The following is a 21,203-nucleotide window of genomic DNA, read 5'->3' as shown; positions in this document are numbered from 1 at the left end:
GAAATGGAAAAGACAACCAATAAACTGGTAGAAACATTTGCAATTCATATACCCAACAAAGTGGTATTCACTTTGTTGAGAGAGAATATTCACAATATAAGGATTCATAAAAAACAATAAGAGGGGCTTCCCTGGTGCTCCAGTGGGTAAGACTCTGCGCTCCCAATGCAGGGGGCGTGGGTTCAATCCCTGGTTAGGGAACTAAGATCCCACGTGCTGCAACTAAGAGCCCGCGCGCCACAACTAAAAGATCCCACATGCCGCAACTAAGATTTATTTGGTGCAGCCAAATAAATAAATATATTTTTTAATCAATAAGAAAAATATCAATACAACTCAGTAGATGAATAGCCAAAGAGTTTGAATTGCCAATTCACAGAAACTCGAACGGCATTAGATACACGAGAAAAGACTGAACCTCACTAGTAATTAAGGGAAACGCAAAGTTAAAGCAAGATAACGTCTGTCACTCAGATTTACTAGGCAATTGTTATGAGGATATGGGGAAACAGGGACTCTTCCCTTGCTGGTGGGAAACAGGACAGATGCTCTGACGCAATATCCCGACACATCAAAAATGTACGAGCCCTGTGACTCAGTGAACACAAGTGTCTGTCCTGGGAAACCTCCCATGTGTGCACGAGAGGGCAGATAAAAGAAAATTCACTGCACTGCTTGTAATAGTGAAAAAGTGGGAACCGGCCTAATCATCCTTTTAGCAGAGAAACGAATAAACTGATTTAGTCACACAACATTTGTGTGCAGCACTTAAAACGATCTTGTAGCAGCGTGCACACATCCTAAAAACATACTATTGAATTTAAAAGACTGTGCATATTCGTATAACTGAAGGCAGTTACGTATTTTTTTGTGCATAAATAGATATGCAGTAAAAGTTTTTTAAAAGAAGAATCTCATGGATGGATAGGCACAACTGAGGAAGGACATAAATGAGCCCTAGACTGAGCAGCTGGAGTTTGTCCTCTAAGATGAAGATAACAGGAGGATAATAGGAGAGGCTGAGCCCTGCCCAGATAAAAGATAGAGACCACATATTTCTCATTGTCAAAGTCAAGGAGACCTTCCCGACTACACAAGCACAGAAAGCCTCCTTGGAGGTCAAAAAGGGAGTGATGCCAACCTACCCACAGGCCTCTTTGCTGGAATCCATCTTGGCTAAGAGATGCGTGCACACACAGGGGTGGACCCTGAGATAAATCAAATATGGACTCAGAACCAGGCAAAGCAAGAAGATTGGCCAAAGGAAGCCCGGAAGAAATGCCCCATATAAGTGATTCAAACTACCACGAGGGCACGACTCTCTCTCCGAGTCCTGCCGTGTGTCTATCCACATGTACTCTTTTTCCTCCTAATAAACACTTTGTTTCACTGCTTTCGCCTTTGTGGGAATTCATTTCTGCAAAGCCGTATGGGTCAGGGCCTTGTCACTGGCCACTGGTCTAGTGGCTAGGGTCCAGCACTCTCACTGCCACGACCCAACCTCAATCTCTGGCCAGGAACCGAAACCTTGCTTCAAGCTGCTGCAGGCCGAGGCCGCCAGAGATCAGACAGAGAGGGAAAGAGGGGAAGGAATGGCTGTGTGGTTGAATTCCTTAAAGCAGATTAAGACAGAGAAAAGAGAGAGGCGTTGATTGAAAATAAAGGGAAAAAGCAAAGTATCTGAAGCAGTTATGGCAAAATGTTAAACGCCTGTTTCATCTTGTGATGAGCACATAGGAGTATGGTATACTTTTTCTCAACTTTGCTATAGAGTAGAAATATTTAATAATTAAACATAAATCAGTAAATGAAAAAAACAGCTACTTAATCTCACTAAGTAGGACTTCCCTGGTGGTCCAGTGGTTAAGACTGGGCTTCCACTGCAGGGGGCACAGGTTCGATACCTGGCTGGGGAACTAAGATCCTACGTGTCACGGGGCGCAGGCAAAAAAAAAAAAAAAAAAAAGAAAGAAAGAAAGAGATCTCACTATGTAGTCAGAGAAATGCAAATTAAAGTAACAATGAGATGGCGTTTCTCACCGATGGACTGGCAAAAGTACAAAATAGTGATTATATCTGCCACAGGTAAGAATACACGGGAAAGAATTTTCTCACGTAATTTTGGTAGAAATATGAGTTTTCACAACTTATTTTGAGGGTAATGTGGCAATATCTGTAAATTTAAAATAAGCATATTTTGATTCAGCTATCTCACTTCTAAACACCCTTCCTAGTGAAATAAAAGCTTTGAAATGTATAGGTAGATATATAAGCATGTTTACTGCAGCAATATTTTCCAGTGGCAAAAAGCGAAACTAAGGCAAAGCCTTAACAGATGAACAAACTGGAGAACATCTGTAATTAAATATTTTATATATAATAAATTAAATATTAAAATATTATATATTAATATAATTAATATTATATTTAATATAGCATTATTATTAAATATTATATAGCATTACCTCAATATATTAGCAAATGAAAGCAATAATCAGAAAAGCATAAATAATTTTAATCCATTGGATAAAAACAAACATTAGCAAAAGCTCATTTTGTAGGTTCGCTTATGAGTACCTGATTGTGTATATAAGTGTGTGTGTGTGTGTGTGTGTTGTACATGTAAAGTGTATAAAAATATTCACATTAGACTGTATTTGAAGGGGAGAGAATGGTCACAGGGATTCTAGAGGTGGAGAGAGTAAGCAAAAATGAAAATAAATACATATAACTGGAAAAGTGTTCTGTCCCATTGCATTTATATAAAATTCTGTGTGCGTTTATATGCATGAAAGATTATGAAACGATAGTAACCGATCTCAAAATGATAGAATCTCAGGTGAATTTACATTTTATCCTTGTAATTTTTAATGTTATATGTTTTACAAAGAATATATATTACTTATAAAATCTTGAAAAATAATAAAAAGCAAATCACCTGTTGGAGTAAGAAAACACTACTCAATGATCTGTGGTGACCTAAATGGGAAGGAAATCTAAAAGGAGGCGATATATGTATACGTATAACTGATTCACTTTGCTGCACAGCAGAAACTAACACAACATTGTAAAGCAACTATACTCCAAGTTAAAATGAAAAAAGAATAAGAAAGTTAATGACTAGCAGCATACTTAGGAATTTAGATGCCAAGAGGTGGGAGAGAGAAGCATGCACTTATGCAGTGGTTAGAAAGAGCCGTAGCTGGACACACCTGTGACAGACTGGACAGTGAAAGAATTGTCAGGCAGGAACAGGAGAGAAGAAATAGTGAATAAAGCCCAAATACTTGCCAGGACCTGGGCTGGCACTTCACCTGTAGCCTCTCTTTAATCCCCCAAATAGACAACTAAACGAAAATACACTCTTGTCATAGACAGAGCAACAGTTATTATTTTCCTGATGTTACTAATAATATACGCTCATTATTTTTAAAGTAGAGAGTATAGGAAAGTATGAAGAATGAAAGATTTGATTCCAATTCACGCTGTGGATGAAGGGACCCAGCGAGTAGGGAGAGGCGACAGGGATGAAGAGCAGTGGTGTGGAAGCACGAGGCTTCTCGGGACTGGAGGGGGGAATAAAGATGCAGAAGCATCAGCTACGTTCTCACTGTGCTCCCTACACTTCCAAGGCCACCTCCCAGCCTCCCCGGGGTCCCAACGTCTCCTCACCTTCCACTGAGAGGAAAGTAAGGTCGTCTCCCCTGTTACCATTTTGAAGCCTAACGGTCGTGAACTTCTACTTCTCCCGCAAACCCTCTCAAGCTTGTTCTCTCCGTAACCACTTGCGTGGCACCTGCCACTTGCCAGGCATGGTGCTGGGGCTACACAGCGAAGACCCATCCCCACCCCTAGAGGCCCCATCCCTAGGGGAGAGAGACGAGCAAACAGAATATGACGTTCCAGAGTGTGCTAAGGGTTTAGGAGGAGAGCACACGTCCTGCGCCAGCACAGATGGCCAAGGAGAGCTGGAGAAGGGCTGACTAGCTTGGAAGGCTATGGTTAGTATGACTTCACCCATCATGTCCCAGATGGGGTCCATCAACGATGGAGCCTCCCTTCTGGGCTCACAGCTTGTTGGCTCAGCTTTTGCAGAAAGCACTTAATGGGTTCCCGTCTCCAAGCCCGAGACCCTTATAAGTCATGAACTAGGTATGCCACCCCTCAGCAGGACACCAGATTAAAATGACTGGAATGCAGCCTGCCTCTGGTCCTACAGCCCAACTCCTAATTCTTCCCACACATTTCACTTAAGAGTCAAATAAAAATGCCAGAAACAAAGAAACGTGACCTGGCACTAACGGGGCAAAGAAAACAACATTTCATCACAGCAGTTCATCTGTGTGTGAGCATTTCTCTTCCTGAAGTGTCCTTCGTGGTAAAAGCCATGGCGACTCAGGTTTCTCATGGAACTTCCACATCCCTAAATGGCTACCATGTTTTTCATCATGGCCATGTTTGAGCCCACAGAACAGAGCTCTGTCGGTGACGATGTCACACAAGATCCCTGACTACTCTTCTGGGAGGCGTAGTTCTGAGAGCTGCGTGTGGAAGACACAGAAGGTCACCTAGTCACATCAACTCAGTCAGGAGCCAGGATCCCAAGTGCTGAGAAGACGCTAGAGACCTTGGAGTTATGTTTTCCTAGGTTCACTTCCCTCTGGCAGAAGGAAGTGTTAATGCACTTCCAAGTCATCAGGTAAGGGTGGGAGGGAGACTTTCGTCTAAGCATGGGTGCTAGCACAGGGAGAGGGGCTGGATCCCAGGAAGGTGGGACAGAAAAGAGAAACAATCATTGGTGTGGTGGTGAAGAGGTTTTCAGTGGAGGCCAGTTCAGGGTTTTTTTTCTTGTTGTTTTTTTTTTTGCGGTACGCGGGCCTCGCACTGTTGTGGCCTCTCCCGTTGCGGAGCACAGGCTCCGGACGTGCAGGCTCAGCGGCCATGGCTCACGGGCCCAGCCGCTCCGCGGCACGTGGGATCTTCCCGGACCGGGGCACGAACCCGTGTCCCCTGCATCGGCAGGCGGACTCTCAACCACTGCGCCACCAGGGAAGCCCTAGTTCAGGGTTTTTTTAAATCAGTCTCTGCCCAGTACATCCAACAGTACATGGTGCTCAGTGACTGCTTTAAATTATAAGGAATTCCTTTGCTGTACACCTGAAACTAACACAACATTGTAAATCAACTACAATATAAAAGAAAAATTGAATTAAAAAATTTTTTTAAAACTATAAGGAATTCGGGACTTCCCTGGTGGTCAAGTGGGTAAGACTCTGCACTCCCAATGCAGGGGGCCTGGGTTCGATCCCTGGTCTGGGAACTGGATCCCGCATACCTGCCGCAACAGTTCGCATGCCACAACTAAAGATCTCGTGTGCCACAACTAAGACCCGGCGCAGCCAAAATAAATATAAACAAATAATAAATAAAAATTGTAAGGTCGGATCTTAACAAACGGCACCGCGAAACAGAGGAAAGCTTCAAGTGAGCTTTATTAGGGAGCGCTCCCGGGCGAGGTTCACTGGTCCGAGAGAAAGGGGCCCGAGAAGTCGCACCCGGGCGAGGGTTGGACAAGATTTTATAGGGGAAGAAGGGAAAGGGGTGTGGTGAATCTGGGAGGGCGCAGGGTATTCCTTATTTGGTGGTCTTTTCGGGTATCCTGGGGGACCGTTAGTCCCGCCCCTCGAAAGGCGGGAAGGCTGGGCTGGGTTCAAAGTCCCCAGGTCAGTTCCTGGAACTGGGTGGTCCGGAATGTCTCCAGGGCAGTTTCTGGAACTGGGTGGTCCAGAGAATTTCGGTCTGATGCAACCTGTGAATCTGGTTGTGTTCCCCTGCCTCAGGCCAGTTGGCCTTACAAAAATAAATAAGTGGGCTTCCCTGGTGGCGCAGTGGTTGAGAGTCCGCCTGCCAATGCAGGGGACACGGGTTCGTGCCCTGGTCCGGGAGGATCCCACATGCCGCGGAGCGGCTGGGCCCGTGAGCCATGGCCGCTGAGTCTGCGCGTCCGGAGCCTGGGCTCCGCAACGGGAGAAGCCACAGCGGTGAGAGGCCCGCGTACTGCAAAAAAAAAGAAGTTAACAAGAAAGTCATGACACGTGACGGGGTTGAGGGAACACAGCCCTTCTGAGCAGACCACGGAGGTCCCTGTGAGTCTGTTATCCTGCTGCTGAAAGACCTCTGCGCCTTTTCACACACCCCAGCTCTCTGCTTTCACTCTTCTTTTTTTTTTAGATTTATTTATTTATTTATGGTTGCATCAGGTCTTAGTTGCAGCACGCGAGATCTTTCCTTGCGGTGTGTGGGTTTTCTCTTCTCTAGTTGTGGTGTGCAGGCTCCAGGGTGCACGGGCTCTGTAGTTGTGGTGCACGGGTTCCAGAGCACTTGGGCTCTGTAGTTTGCGGCACGCAGGCTGTCTAGTTGAGGTGCGCGAGCTCAGTAGTTGTGGCAAGCGGGCTTAGTTGCCCTGCAGCATATGGGATCTTAGTTCCCTGACCAGGAATCGAACCTGTGTCCCCTGCATTGTAAGGCAGATTCTTTACCACTGGACCACTCTTGGAAGCTGGGTCTCCTTGTTGAAGGACTGTCCTCAGGTTACTGGATTCTACTCTGCTGAAGCACACAGAGCCAGGAGTGCCTGAGATTTTTACATCCCACCAAGAACAGCCCTTTACCAATGACCAACGAATGCAGCAGTATCAATACCCCAGCTCCCTTGCTCCTTGATGGGATATCTCCACATTGTAACTTAGTATATTTTCTCTAGAGCATCCCTGTGACATTGCGATACACTTACCTCTGTGGAAACCTTATTTGCTTGATACTGTAGCCTGCTGAGTCTTCCTCTTCAATACCACTTCCTGGGGTGAGGTGTCCCCGGGAGCCTTCCCTGGTGTTTGAGGTCAGCTGTCCTGAGTATCCTGTGAGTGCTGTATCTTCTAGATTTGTACAGTTATGGGATGGAGGTGGTGGCAGGTCGAAGTAAATCACTTTCACAAGGAAAGTGATTTCACATTTTTCTAAGATGATACTTCTGAAGAAGCCTGTCTCAGACAGCCCATCTATAACAAACACTTAACTGCAGCAAAGTAAGGAATAGGAACATTCACCCTTCATTATTCTATCAGAAAAAAAGAAATTCAAAAATATTTTTAGGGACTTCCCTGGTGGGGCAGTGGTTAAGACTCCACGCTCCCAATGCAGGGGACGTGGGTTTGATCCCTGGTCGGGGAACTAGATCTGACATGCATGCTGCAACTACGAGTTCACATGCCACAACTAAGGAGCCCGCCTGCCGCAACTAAGACCCAGCACAACCAAATAAATAAATATGTTTAAAAGATACTTTTAAAGCTAGGCATACAAAGAATTTCACCTTTCCTTTTCAATAAAAATAAATTTAAAATTTTAGTAATATTTGATACTGTAGACGTGGAAAAGACTTTGCCCTCAAAGAAACCTATTTTCCCCAGGACTAGGGAAAGCTATTTATCCTGGTTGACCTGAGATTTTCCCAATTTTAGCAGTGAAAGTCCTATGTCCTGGAAATGAAGATAACCAGGACATTTGTTCACCTACCCAGGACGTCAACATTTCCTGGCAGGGTGCACAGAGCCCCAGAAGAGGAAGGAAGATGTTGACAGGGTATAGTGGGACCACAGATGTTTAGAGCTGGTGGGGATTTCAGTGATTACAGAGCATTTTTAGGTAACAGATGAGGAAAAAGGGTCCAGAAATTCAGAAGAACTTGTTTCCCAGAAGCTTTGGCAATCGAGGAAAACCCTTCTCTGCCTGGTTCTTCTAGATGAATAAAGCCAAGAATCAAACCCACAAAGACCTCATTTGTGGGGAATTTTCTACATCACATTCAACTCCCCAGATGTGTGGAGAATGACCCTTGCACTTTGACCCAAAGATGGCTGACCAGGTCAAATGTGCATGTTCTACCCGAGTCCACATGATAAAGGGATTAGCAACTGAATGCAAACCCGCCCTGGCAGTTTGGCTCACTGAAGAGAACTCTTGAGTTTTGGAGGCTGAACTTTCTGAGGAGACCACGTGGTTTTTCCCCTGAGGAAACCCGACACAAGAGCTCTTGTCATCTCGTGGGACCCTCTGAAGAGCCCGAGGAGGATGGAGTGGCTGAAACCCCAGCTTGTCCCTGTGGAAGAGAAGGGAAGAGGCCCAGGGCAGAAGCCCTGGAGCGTGGCCACCACAGAGCGTGTGGCCCAGTGCTTGGCCTGCCACGGGGCTCCCAAGCCAGAGGCCATGTAGGAACAAGCCCAGTATATTAGTTTCCTCGGGTTGCTGCGACCAATTACCAAAGCCTGGTTGGCTGAAAACAACAGAAATTAATTCTCTCACGATTCTGGAGACCAGAAGTCTGAAATCAAGATGTTGGCAAGGTTGGTTCCTTCTGGAGGCTCTGAGGGAGGGTCAGTTCTGTGTCTCTTCCGAGCCACTGGTGGCTGCCAGCAGTTTTTGGCGTTCCCTGGCTTATAGCTCTGTGCCCCCCATCTCTGCTTCCATCTCTACATGGCCTTTCTGTGTCTCAAATCTCCCCCTCCTTTCTCTTATAAGGACACCAGTCATCGGATTTAGGGCCCACCCAGGTAATCCAGGATGATCTCATCTCATGATCCTTAACCTGATTACATCTGCAAAGGCCCTATTTCCAAGTCAGGTCACATTCACAGGTTAGGACTTAGATATATTTAAGGGGAGGTACAATCAACCCATTCCACAAGGCAAGAGGGTAGGGAGAGTTCCAGTTGCCTGTTCTTCCACAAAAACATGCAGGAGTCCAGACACTCTGTCTCGGAAGTGTGGAGGCCCAAACAGTATCCTGAAATGCCTGGAGCAAACATCACTGCTAGCGACGTGCGAGGCCAAGGAAAATGTGTCGGTTCCTGAAGAAGCACTTGGATGAGCAGAGAAAACAGCTGCATGAGCCGGAAGAGCAGGTGGATGGGATGCAGAAACAGCAGGCCTGAGAGTGACAACAAACAGCTGGGCATCCTCAGTGCCAGAGAGGGAAAAGCCTGAGGGTGGTCACTGTATGATTCAGACTGTCAGAGAACCAAGTGGGAGGTTCACGTCTATTCCCTGAGACGCTCCTTTCAGGCACTTCCATCTGCCACCATGGCCACCATGACAATTGCACAGATCTAGAAGACACAGTGCTTACAGAAGGCTCGGAACAGCTGACCTCACACCCCAGGAGACAGGCACCTCACCCCAGGAGGAGGGAGGGGAGGCAGGACCTCCAGCGGAGAGCGACGTTTTCAGGATGCCAAGGACCAGTTGCACTACTCTTCAGGAATAGAATGGATTCATTGAGAAATGAAAGATGGGGGGGGAGACAGTTTCCAGAAAGGCAGCTCAAAGCTTAGTAATTTGCTGGGGAAAAGGAAGGAGACGGAGCAGTGGCAGGAATTATGGTGAGGTTAAAGAAATGGGGCAATGGAGACCCCTGCCAGGACAGGAGCAAATGGTACAAGTCCCTAAAACCAGCACTGCCTCTTCTTGCCCAGCAATCTCCATCAGAGGAGCGAGCAGGGCTGGTGTAAAAACAGAACAAAACAAAACAAAAATCATGCGACACGGAGAGAAAGAAAAGCTGTTGTCAAAAATCTGAATCCACCTGGTTTGAGACTAATAGGTTCACTGACAAAGGTTAGGGATTTTGTTCTTTTTCCTTTTTAATTAATTAATTAATTAATTTGGCTGCATCGGCTCTTAATTGCGGCGCACGGGCTTAGTTGCCCCACGGCATGTGGGATTTTAGTTTCCCCGACCAGGGATCGAACCCATGTCCCCTGCACTGGAAGGCGGATTCTTAACCACTGGACCACCAGGGAAGTCCCTGTTCTTGTTTCTTTTGTTTTGTTTATGTTTTGCATTGGAAATATTGCCTTTTTATCTTCCTGGAATCTATTTCTTGGAGGCCAAGTGTATGCTCCAGAAATACCCTGGAATGGACAGATACCTAGGATGTGGTATGGGTAAATTCATCCCGGTATCTCTACCGTCTAACACAACATCCGAAAAAGCGATCAAAGCATGTCTTTAGTTTGCTTGAACGTAAGGAAATTTATCCAAGGGCAATGATGGATTTGCCCATTGGAGTACTGTACTCTCCATCTGTAGGCACCTCCTTGGCCTGGAGACCATGGTGACACGTCTCACAAAAACAGAGGGACTACAGGTTGTTGACCTAAATTTCCAATTACAATTTGTACTTTTGGGGGGTATCATTCATGCAAAAGTGGAGCAAATCCCAGAGAAATTTCCAGTGGACCCTGGAGACTCCCAGATGATTATGGATCAATGGCGAATGTTAGAGTAGGAAGAAGACCAAAGGAGAGCCTGGATCACCTCACATTTGTGTATTGGACAGGATCCCATCTCCAGTTCCTTTGACCCCTGCTGCCTGACCCAGTGTCTCTGAGTCTGGAGAGACTCTCAGCCTGGGCTGTTCCAGGGGGGAACACACACAGGAACACCTGGGATAGGCAGGGACTGGACTTGGAAGCCTTGTTCAGAGACACAGGCTCTGTGCGGATCTATATATCACAGATGGTTGGTACTGTTTATTTATTTTTTTGCTTCCATATGGACCTGTCTGATTTGTGTGGGATCTGAAGAGTAGAAGAGAGGACTACCATTTTGAGAGGAACAGTAAGACAGTGAGGCTGATTGAGCCTAGAAAGAGGGCGGGTCCACTCAGATTTCAGAGATAAAGTCCTCTGTCATTCATCCACTGTAGAGGGTGTTTGGGGAAAGCTAGGTCACGGCTACAGCACTGAGCTGAGATGAGATCAGCGTGGTGTGGGAGCAGGAAGTCATCCATGGGGCAGAGCACCACGTGCGTGTGGAGGACGTTCAGCTCCAGGTCAGAAACCCACAATCACGTGCTGCCAAATTTGCATTTCTCAGCAACAGTGACGTCCCGTGAAGGTGCTTCTCTAATGGGGTGAAGGAAGGGTGGAAAAGGGTATTTCCAACTCGAACAAGATGAAGATGGACACGCTCCGGAGCATCACAGGAAGTGTCCGTGCTGACCCGCAATAGAGAGAGGGCTGGCATTCCCCGGTGAGGGCCAGAGGCTGTGTCGGGCCACAGCAACCGTGCAGGAAGCGTGGAGCTAGAGAATGCTGCCTTTCCGGAATAGATGCACCAGCCAATGTATCTTCCCTCTTTTTTCTGTTCATAAAGAAAAACAAAAACAGAGGAGGGAGTGTGTTTTGGAAGGATTCTTCTGGAAAGAGGTTGGTAGTTACATTTATCAAAATTCTTCCAATGACACATGTTGCATTTTTCAAATGGAGATAAAATTCACATACCACGTTAAATTGTACAGTTCAGTGGTTTTAGTCTATAAACAAGGTTGTGCAACCATCGTGACTAATTCCAGAACATTTCATCACCCCGTAAGGAAACCCCACACCCCTCTTATTCCCCTCCTCCCTTTAACCCCAGCAGCCAGTAATCTACTTTCTGTCTGGATGGATTTGTCTGTTTGGTACATTTCATATAAATGGAATCCTACTAAATGTGGCCTTTTGTGTCTGGCTTCTGTCATTTAGTGTAAGGGTTTCAAAGTTCATCCACGTTGTGGCATGCATCAGAACTTTATCGCTCTTATTGCCAAATAACATTCCCTTGTATTAATATACCACTTCATTCCCTTAACAGCCTTTCAAAGAGCAAACATTTTTAATTTTTACCCAAGTTCCAACTATTAATCTTTGCTTTTGTGGATGTGCTTTTGGTGTTCTTAGCTAAGAAGTCTCTAACCCAAGATCACCGTGGTTACCTCTATGTTTTTCTTCTAGATATTTTATCATTTTAAGCTTTATCCTATTCTTGGATGCTCCTTCTCCATATGCATTGCTTCAAGTGGTTTATTTCCTCTTTGTTTTTGTTTCATTTTTTTTCTGATTTTGGAGGAGGGCAGCATTCTCAGCTCTATGAGATCAGAGATCTCTGTCTGTTTAGTTCACTCATCTCCCTCAACAGCTGGAAATATTACCTGGCACATGGTGGAGACACGATGTTTGATGAATGAATGAATGATTTCTGAATTTCCCTCTCCCATGGCCAGAAGCACTTCTGCTTCCTCATCTTACTTGGTAAGAACATCTTCTACTTCGTATTCTTCTTCCTACACAGTGGACTGCATCGTTCTAGGTGTTAGACATCCTCCCTGTCCTTGAGTTCATAATGACAGAAAGGCCTACAGAAGAAGGGACATATCCAGATTACTAAGAGAGAAAAGACGTCAGAAGGTATATCAAAAACACTTTCTACACTAGGCATTGTTGTTGTTGCAGCAGACAGATTTATTTGATCCAGGTTATTTCAGAGTTATAAGCTAAGCCTTTCCTATTAACAATATGAGGCCTTTAGGCGTCAGAGAATTAGCTAAATTGAAACTGCAATGAATCAAAAAAACTAACAACCCAATCCAAATATGGGCGGAAGATCTGAATAGACATTTCGCCAAAGTAGACAGACAGTTTGCCGAGAAACATATGAAAAGCTGCTCAACATCACTAATCATTAGAGAAATGCAAATCAAAACCACAATGAGGTATCACCTCACACTGGTTGGAATGGCCATCCTCAAAAAATCTAGGAACAATAAATGCTGGAGAGGGTGTGGAGAAAAGGGAACCCTCCTACGCTGCTGGTGGGAGAGTAAATTGATACAGCCACTATGGAGAACAGTATGGAGTTTCCTTAAAAAACTAAAACTAGGGCTTCCCTGGTGGCACAGTGGTTAAGAATCCGCCTGCCAATGCAGGGGACACGGGTTCAAGCCCTGTTCCAGGATATCCCACATGCCGCAGAGCAACTAAGCCCATGCGCCACAACTACTGAGCCTGCGCTCTAGAGCCCTCAAGCCACAACTACTGAGCCGCGTGCCACAACTACTGAAGCCCGCGCGCCTAGAGCCTGTGCTCCACGACAAGAAAAGCCCCTGCAATGAGAAGCCCACACACCGCAACGAAGAGTAACCCCTGCTCGTTGCAACTAGAGAAAGCCTGTGCACAGAAACAAAGACCCAAAGCAGCCAAAAATAAATACATAAATAGATAAATTTTTTTTAAAAAACCTAAAAATAGAACTACCATATTACCCAGCAATCCCATTACTGCGCACATACCCTGAGAAAACCGTAATTCAAAAAGAAACACACACACACACACACACACACACACAAAGACATGTACCACAATGTTCATTGCAGCACTATTTACAATAGCCAGGACATGGAAGCAACCTAAATGTCCAACGACAGATGAATGGATAAAGAAGATGTGGCACATATATACAATGGAATATTACTCAGCCATAAAAAAGGAACGAAATTGAGTTATTTGTAGTGAGGTGGATGGACCTAAAATCTGTCAGAGCGAAGTTAAGTCAGAAAGAGAAAAACAAATATTGTATGCCAACGCACATATATGGAATCTAAAAAACGGTACTGATGAACCTAGTGGCTGAGCAGGAATAAAGACGCAGATGTAGAGAACGGACTTGAGGACACAGGGGAAAAGGGGAAGCTGGGATGAAGTGAGAGAGTAGCACTGACATATATACACTACCAAATGTAAAATAGAGAGCTAGTGGGAAGCTGCTGCATGGCACAGGGAGATCAGCTCGGTGCTTTGTGACAACCTAGAAGGGTGGGATAGGGAGGGTGGGAGGGAGGCTCAAGAGGGAGGGGATATGGGGATGTATGTATACATGTAGCTGATTCGCTTTGCTGTTCAGCAGAAACTAACACAACATTGTAAAGCAATTATACTCCAATAAAGATATATTAAAAAAACTGCAATGAGATATCATTCCCCATCTATCAGAATGGCTTAGATGCAAAATAGTGACAACACCAGATGGTGGCAAGGATGCGGAGAAGATGATCGCTCAGACCTTGGTGGTGGTGAGTTTGCAAAACGGTACAGCCACTTGGGACCTGGTGAGAGAAAGTCCAGTGGTATAGCAAAGGCAGAATCCAGGTGCCCTTTCTGTGAGGACTAACGCCCAAGAGCGCAGACCCCAGGAAAAAGGAGGTCCCCAGACCTCGATCACAAGGCAACACCTAGGTTTCAGAAAAGCTCAGTGAATAGAATGGGCAGCAGGTCGACCTGATGGTTCTGGGCGGAGCCAGTAGGTGAGGTCAAGAGGTCCCAGCAGTGGGCAGAGAACCAGGGGGCAGGGAGCTGGGAGGCCCTGATGGACGCTTCTTATAGTACAAGCACATGTTCAAGGTCCTATAGGGGTTCTAATTCGAGTACTCGCCCCTGCTGCACTTGTACATGCTGGCTTTATACAACAGTCTTAAGAATAAAAAACGGGACCTACATGTGCTGTCCTTCCTCCACTAAGTGGTCATTATCACAGGGATACAGACTCTGTCCCATGAGAGCTAGAAAAGACCATTGCAAGTTTTGTTTTTGTTTTTTGCGATACGCGAGCCTCTCACTGTTGTGGCCTCTCCCGTTGCGGAGCACAGGCTCCGGACGCGCAGGCTCAGCGGCCATGGCTCACGGGCCCAGCCGCTCCGCGGCAGGTGGGATCTTCCCAGACCGGGGCACGAACCCGTGTCCCCTGCATCGGCAGGCGGACTCTCAACCACTGCGCCACCAGGGAAGCCCGTAAGTAATGATTTAACATTAAACTGGGAACATTCCATTCTCTTTATCCTATCCTTCCGTACCCACTCTCGACTCAGGGAGCAGGGAGAACCTCTATGTATCCTGCTTCTAGGGGGGAATAGAAAGTACCTTTAGATAGAGAGATTACATATAGACACTTTGGAAGATTGGGCCTTTACTGAAAGTTTGAAAGAATTTTCTAGGCATTCTAGGATCTAGACTACAAAAATACAAAGCCAAGCTTAGAGGGCTGAGGGGAGATTTACTTCCCTTTGGGTACCGAAGACTCATGATGACCTAACAGTGATCTTCTTAGCTGCAAGTGTTCCGAATGTGTCACCCCCAAACATGCCATTTTGGCATATTGATTACTTTTAATTAAAGGTCCTTGAGAAACAGCCAGTGCAAGAAAGGCAATCTGACCCTCCTTTGCCCCCTGAAAGCAGAAGATAAATCTCCCATGTGAAGTTGCCCTCCTGTGCCAGGAGGGTAGAAATTATCCTCATCACAAGAGACAGGGAGTTTAGGGCTGAGAACGCTGTATAAAGATACCTTGTTACTTTTTCACCATCTTACTATTCCGGGCATAAATTTCTTTGTTCTGTCAATTCTTCACAAATGTATTCTCAAAAAAATAAAGCTGTATTCACATGCAAAAGAGGTACGGCCGTACCTTGTTGATGTGCCTCAGTGACAGCAGTGGAAACTTGAACATGAGGAACTGTCTGGCAGCCACGAAATGATCCACATGAAAAGGCTGCCTGAATGTGGGCATAGCCGTGAGGTGAGCAAAGAGCTCCAGATTGTCTGTTCATTTTGGAGGCAGTGTCGTGTGGCTTTGCGTGCGCCCAGCCAGCGAGTACAAGGAGGTGTGGACAGGGAATTCAGGAACACCAGGTTTCGGGGATTTCCTAGACGGAAGATGCTAAGCCCGAGGCGTGTCTCTAGGAAGAAGAGGTAGGATGCTCTAAACTGACTATGGTCGTGTTCTCTCTCTTTCAAGAGGCCCCAGCACTGAACGGGCTAACGGATACCCCCTCAGATTTCCAGCCTCTGAGAAAATCTGTAGCGGTGTTTGACCACCAACCCAAAGCAATGCCAGGTGTCACCCTGGAGCCCATGCAGACTTGTCCAGGATGTGTGAGGTCCCATCTGGGAAGCAGGCAAAGCAAGGCTGCAGGACTTGGACAACCTGCTTCTCCCTCTATGTCTCAGCATCCCTAAGAACACAACCAGATTAATAGTGCAGGCGTGGGGCGGGTTGTCGAGGAAGGGGGCCCAAGTCCAAACAGCACAGCAGAAAGGGGTATCCCTCCTCCAGGGATGCATGTGTGCCTGTGTGTGTCTGTGCATGTGTGTGTGTGCACGTGCGTGTGTGTGTGTGTGTGTGTGTGTGTGTGTGTGTGTGTATGGCAGGGGGCTGGAGGTTGTGAAGCAGAGGACTCTCTCCCCTGTCTTCCAGACTGCCTCCCCTCTTCTTTTTTTTCTTTTTTTCTCTTTATTTATTTATTTATTTCATTTTTGGCTGCATTGGGTCTTCGTTGCTGCACGTGAGCTTTCTCTAGTTGCGGTGAGTGGGGGCTACCCTTCCTCGTGGTGCATGGGCTTCTCACTGCGGTGGCTTCTCTTGTTGTGGAGCACAGGCTCCAGGCTCACGGGCTTCTGTAGTTGTGATATGTGGGCTCAGTACTTGTGGCGCACAGGCTTAGTTGCTCAGCAGCATGTGGGATCTTCCTGGACCAGGGCTCGAACCCATGTCCCCTGCATTCGCAGGTGGATTCTTAACCACTGCGCCACCAGGGAAGTCCCCCCTGCTTCTAAAGACAGCCCAGCAATGAACTGCAACTTGCTGACCCCGACTGCTCTGTTTCTGGAAGGAGAAGAGAGGAACATTCTTTTCACCCTGCTCCGGAAACACTAGACTAGCAGCTCGGCCCATTTTTACTAGATATACCATCAGAAGGACAAACCCTCACTGCTGACCCAAAGTGTTCTCACCCCACCCTTCCCTCGTATTCTTCACTAGGCCGAACCCTGAAGGACACTGGAGGTCTCCGAAGTCCCAGTCATGTATTTTAGCCATTGTGCAGTGTGGTCCCGCCTATTTGTCCAGCCTCGTTTCTTCTCCTTTGCGTCATCCTGTTTCCCAGTCCCACCTGACTGCTTGTGGCTACCTGTATTCCTCTGCTCTGCCTGCCGCATCAGAATACCACCAACTGGGTGGCTTCAACAACAGAAATGTATTATTCTCACAGTTCCGGAGGGTGGAAGGCCAAGGCCAAGGTGCTGGCAGGGCTGGCTCCTGGTGAGACCTCTCTTCCTGGCCTGTGGATGGCTGTCTTCTAGCTGTACCCTCACATGACCTTCCCTCTGTGTTCCTTCGGGGAGAGAGATCTCTGGTGTCTCTTCCTCCTCTTATAAGGACACAGTCCTATAGGATTAGAGCCCTACCCTATGACCTGATCTAACCCGATTGCCTCCCTTAAGTTCCTATCTCCAAATACAGTCACGTGGGGAGTTAGGGCTTCAACATATGAATTTGGGGAGGCACAATTGGGTCCCTAACACTGAATGCATTTCTTGCCTTTTTTCCCCTCTTTTTCTTTTCTTTTCTTTTTTCTTTTTTGGCTGCACGGTGTGCAGGTTGAGGGATCTTAGTTCCCCGACCAGGGATCAAACCCACACCCTTAGCAGTGAAAGCACAGAGTCCTAACCACTGGACCACCAGGGAATTCCCTCTGTTTTCTTGCCTTTGCTCATCCCAGGCCTCCAACTGTCTGCTCTCTCTACCCCTATCCCGACTCTCTAGCTGCCAAAATCCAGACCGATTTCCATCGGTTCCCTGACCCTCCTGACCCAAGGGATGTCTCCCTTTTTTACCCTCCATTGCACTGGGAGTCTCTAAGGACATGCAATTTCTGTCTCGATTCCTGAAATTTGTGGACTTATATTTGTTCCCGCCTTTTACCGTGAGCTACCCGCGAGGAATGCACATGTTTTATTGCATTTTTAACCATCACAGCGCCCGACATTGGTTGCTCGATAAATATTTACTGAACTTAATCAAAAAGGTGGAGGCAAGCTACTGCTGAGAGTATTTATTCAAAAGAATGAGTGTATCATTTCCGTTGGCCATCCTTGCGTACATTTTCCCATGACGGGCCAGTGATGCTGTGTTGCAATGTGTCGAACGCTATGAGTTTCCTACGGCAATCGTAACAAGTCGCCACACGCATAGCGGTTTATTATACTCTAAGGGTCCTGGAGGTCAGAAGTCCAAATCCAGTCTCACTGGGCTGAAACCAATATGTCCGCCAACAGGTTCCTTCAGGAGGTTCCGGGGAGAATCTGTTCCTTGCCTTTTTCAGCTTCTACGGGGTTGCCTGCATTCCTTGGCTCAAGACCCCTTCCTGCAGTAACTCCAGCCTCTTATTTGCCCTATCACGTCTTCAACTACCGATTCTGATCCTCCTGCCTCCCTTGTATAGGCTTCGTGATTCCACTGGGTCCACCCACATAATCTAGGGTCATCTCCCATCTCAAGATCCTTCATTTAATCTCATCTGTAAAGTCTCTCTGACCATGTAAAGTGACCTATTCTCAGGATCCAGGGATTAGGGTGAGGACCTCTTTGGGAGGTCATTGTTCAGCCGACCACACCTCCCAAGGGAAGAACAATTTCATTCAATCAGAAGCGTTGCGGTTATCAACAAGCAGTCATGTTACAGTGTGTTCTGTTCTCAGAGTAGTTTTGCAACAGGCCGAGGAGTAGGAACAGGCATCCTCCCTGTCTGGCTCTCCGGACAGTCAGACCTGCCGCACTTGGGCCTCCAGGGTGTTCTCCACTCCACATTCTTGTACTCCGGTGTTTTCAGGTATAAAAGACGGTAACACAAGGCTGCTCTGCAGATGCAAGGAGGTGATGCCTGCGGGCAATGCTCCATATACCTGCTTCATGTCATAAAATCTGTTTCACGTCATTCATGTACCCCTCCGTCAACCCCGCTGTTTCACACGTCCTCTGCTCACGTACCTATGACACCTGCAAGTGCTGAATCTGATCGTGATTAAGTAGGCTCCGTGATGGAAGCCATGTTTCCTCCACTGGCCGACTTACATGAGGGCCTCCTGAGTTCCAAATGCAAATGACTCCCGTTTGACTGATATGCAGTACAATTCAAGCATGTCTGGTTTCACTGTCATTTTCAAGGTCGATGGAAACTCCCATCAAATAGACACACACACACACACACACACACGCACACACATTTACCCCGGGACGCTTGGTTCTGCTGATACAACTTCCTGCTAAGTCATCAAACATTGAGTGATCCCGCCGCCCCATGAGGACATGACCTGGGCAGCTGGTGAGAGGCCTGAAGGAATGGAGAAGGGGTCGTTGCTACCCTGGTGGCTCGGCAGCCCCTCTGCAGCCTCCAAGCCCAGGCTCGTGCCTTCTAGCTGGTCTTCCACACTGTGGCTCACAAAATGTCTATTTAAAAGGGCAAATCTGCTTGACGCCTCTCTTCCTAAAACCCTCCACGCTTCCCCCACGGGACAGTCCACGCTCTTTCACATGGCATTCAAGGCCTGCCTGTAAGGCCCTGCCCATCCATCACTCCAGCTTCGTGGCCAACTCTTGCCTCCCTCACCCACTGGACTGCCCTCTGCTACTCTTGAAGCAGCCTTCGTGCCTTTGACTACGCAGCAACTTTGCTTCTGATGCCCTTGCCCTTAACTAATGACCTTCCAAACTTAGCTCAGGAAGCCTTCTCTGGCCCCCCAGCCTGACAAGGCATTCCTGCTCCATGCTCACACGTGGGGCAGGGGCCGCTTTGCATGGACACAGCTGCATGGTTCCCTTAAGGACAGTGGCTGCCCCACTCACTTCTGTTATCTCCAAAGCCTCATACAGAGTTTGGCACCCAGTAGGAGAACTGGATTAAAAAGAATTCAAGAAACGTGCATCCCAGCAGAAGGAGTTAAGCTACCCTGTCCTGTGCTCTCTTAAAGGTGTGGGCTTAGCTCCCTGACATCGGTAAAGCAGCCCATAGATGCTGCAGTTTATAAAAATCTCCCTTGGTGGCAGTAAACCGTTGAGCCGACAAGTCCAGAGCTTCAGAAACTCCCAGAAAAGGACAGAAGTGACGGAAGCTGGTATTCATTACTCACCACCAGCATTTGTTTTCCAACCAAACGGGATTCTTGATTAATGGTTTTGTAAATCATTTGGGAAATATATAAAAACAAATTAACGTGATGTTCTCTGATTCCCAAATCCCTGCCAGCCATCGTCCGTAACATTACCATCAGGCGTCTGACAAGCATCTCTCCTCTTTGCCCAACCCTTTGGAGTCATGGGGAGAAATTCAACCACCTGATTTGAAGCCACAGTCTCAATGAAGGACACATTTGATGTCACTGATCCCAGGAAGACACAGAACAGTCACCATCTCCTGCCTGAAGGCTGATGTGTAATTCCAGAGAGCTATTTTATTTATTTCTTCATTTCCTCTATTCCCGGCCCTCAAATGGCTTTGGAAAAACAAAAACATAAATTTTCCTACCAAGATTTGACTCCACTGATGTATAAGGCAATCAACAACCAGTGAAGATTTCTTATAATAAATGTGCAACAACAGCTACCTCTTGTTGACACTAAACGTGCTGTCATTTATCCCTAACAGTATCCCAGCGCGGTAAGGACCATATTCGCATCGTACGGATGTGAGAGCTGAGGCTCAGCTTTACCAAGTAAAGCCGGGTAAGTGACGGAGGCATGATTTGAACTTGGGACAGCTCTGACTTCGAAACCATGCTCTGAGCTGCTGCATGCCGTGTCCGAGTCCACAAACTCTGCCCCTGTATCCATGAATTGATTCAGATAATCCTAGCATCCAGAGGTCATCTGACCCCATCACCTTTCTCACTACCCACAGCATCTCTGCTAAAGCAGCAAGCTCATGGCCTCCCACGTGGCTGGATCCAGCTCTGCTCAGCAAACATTGTGAGTCAAGCCTTTCCCAGGTTGAGTTCAAATCTACTAGCGCTCCTCCCATTAGTACTCGTTTTGACCTCTGGGACCTCACAGAACCATCTTTCACAAGACGGCCCTTGGGAAGACTGAAGACATGATCCACCGCCCCGGGCTGTATCAGGACACAGGACTGAGCCCAGGGAAGAAGCTGAAGTTAGAGAAGGGACTGATCTTGAGTATGTCAATTACACCCAGCATTGCTGCTACTCCACGTAAGGTCTTGAGCCAACGTCCAAATTCTCCATCTGCCAAATGGAGCTGAACTTGGACTTTTTCTCCCCTGGGGACTAGGAGAGGAAGGGCTACTCTCATAATGGTCGTCCAGAGACACACTGAGTGATAAGGATGGACCCTAGCAGGGTGAGATGCTACAACAGCGGGGTCAGTCACTGGGCCTGTCCTAACCCTCACGGCATCCAGAGAGAGCCTCATGGAAGCTCAGTGGCCAGAACTAATTAGTGATTCCCAAGCCCTGTTCCTATCTGACAAGGCTAGGCTCCCCA

The sequence above is a fragment of the Pseudorca crassidens genome, chromosome 1 (genome assembly GCF_039906515.1).
Source record: "Pseudorca crassidens isolate mPseCra1 chromosome 1, mPseCra1.hap1, whole genome shotgun sequence".
NCBI classification, from domain to species: Eukaryota; Metazoa; Chordata; class Mammalia; order Artiodactyla; family Delphinidae; genus Pseudorca; species Pseudorca crassidens.
Note: the sequence above shows the minus strand (reverse complement) of the source record.